Below are 2123 nucleotides of genomic sequence, written 5' to 3' on the forward strand. Positions count from 1 at the left end.
TCTTGCAAGAACTCTGTTTGGTCATTTACAGTATCTGCCCGACATGCTGTATAAGTAAATCATTTAGTTTAATTGTACATCTAGTGCTCTTTTACTCAGTTTTAAATGGCCAAATATGGAAGCACAAATGGTTAGGGTTATGCAAATCTGTTTTCTTCATGACTAAGGTTTCTGTTCTAAAACAGCCTCTCACAGAGACATAATTGCATCATCCTTGATGACGATCCAACCGTGATTTGATAAATATGCTTTCTGAATACTTCTCTTCCTTCATGAGACTAAGATTGAAGACCAGGAGGCACCATGTCTTTCCAGTCATGTATGACAATAAGCATGTTTCATTTGCTTTTTAGACATGTTTCTTATGAGTAAGTATTATTTTAGCCACTATCAGTGGTTGTGCTCATGCAGTAGGGTTATCTTCCTTTTCGAACACTATAGACTGGTTGACTGACATCACAAATGAGGCATGAGGTCGAAAGGTGTGCATTTATGATTCTGAACGGTCAGATCACTAGCAACAATGACAAGAACCTGCCTTTTTGAGGAATCATAGGTGTCTAATTTCAGCTCGTATCTTGTTATTGATACCATGTTTTGTTTTGACCATGTCTATGCTAATATGGCAAAAACTCGCTAACCAACAACTGTAACAATGTATTTGAGACAAGTGCTCATTGTACATAATAGTTTACATGTTGCCAACAGTCTAAGCCAACACCGTCTGTTTTGCCCCATAGTTGCGCACGTGTCGGTTTTGTTGGTAAACAACCAACCCGTCTATGTAGGTCAAGAATGTGTTCTAGCTGGGATGGGCATGTCAATGTGACAAGTGCACCCCAATAAGCCATGGATATAGACGCTCAATGACTTGTGTTGCTGATGCAGATGTTTGATTATGTAAATGATAGTCTAGTACACTTTAGGGACTGAGTGAAGTGTTCTCTACAACTACTGTTTGACAACCAGTTAAAATAACCAAAGAGTAATTGAACTTTGACCAAAAGTAAAACATCAACTGTTTTCTTGCCAATCAGTAATCTGACCCTAACCTGAGATTGCTGCCAAGCCACTCACTGATAAACTATCTGCTCCAGTTTTTCTGGGTAAATCATCTGTGACATTGGTTGGTCTTTTTTTCCATTCAAATGTTCTCTGTCAGTTATGGTAGACCAGACTTGCTTTGAATTATTTTCTTACTAGCTGATGGCTACTTTGAGGAAAACTGTACTTACTATGACTGTAATATGTGGTTGTTCCACCTAGCTATTTTAAGATTAATGCACTAACTCTAAGTCGCTCTGGATAAGAGTGTCTGCTAAATGACTAAAATGTAAGACTTGCTTGGAAGTGAGCAGAGATGTTTCACCTGCCTGTTGAAACATGACCTCCGAATCTCTGCTAGAGGAAAGAGTCATCCTCTCCCACTCAGCTGACAATGCGATCTGTAACAGCTAACCTCCAGGCCTCCATGCCAGTCAACCCAAGTGATCAGACCCCAGGTCTATGGCTTCTTGCTCTGGGGGCGTCGTGGGGTAGCTGAGGTGCTGGGAGGGGGGGCAGCTGTCTCTCTCAGATACAGTATGGGACTGAAGGATGGCCTGCTCTAGACTCCAGACAGAAATAGCCCAGAGCTCAGAGGGCACTGGCTAAACATAGCCAACAAACTTTAGCATGCTGGAGCCCTGGCTTAATATGGCAGCTGCACTTCACTGACAAACGGGGCATTTGTCATTAAAACCGGTTTGAACTGCATTAGCTATCCCATCGCCTTCCCTTGCAGTGGTGACTGAGGTTTGAGTTGAATGAGCGGGTAATGTACTGCTGCTGTTGGGTAATGTACTGCTGCTGTTGGGTAATGCCTACAGGCTCAAACTCATTCTATAATGACATTGTATGAGTTTATGGATTAGTAAAGTGATGTGAGCTTGAATGAACCTCTTTATCATAAGGGACGTTTCCCACCTGCTCACAGTGCAAGTCCAGAACCATGAACCCATTACAAGGTCACCAGTTAACAAGGGAGGATTCAAAGTGTCTGCCAGTTTAAAAGATGGGATGAAACATAAATCCTTGGTGTAGATTCAAATGAACAATTAAACTTGAGATGTTTAAAATGGTAA

Source organism: Coregonus clupeaformis, chromosome 30 (genome assembly GCF_020615455.1).
Source record: "Coregonus clupeaformis isolate EN_2021a chromosome 30, ASM2061545v1, whole genome shotgun sequence".
In the NCBI taxonomy this organism is placed as follows: domain Eukaryota; kingdom Metazoa; phylum Chordata; class Actinopteri; order Salmoniformes; family Salmonidae; genus Coregonus; species Coregonus clupeaformis.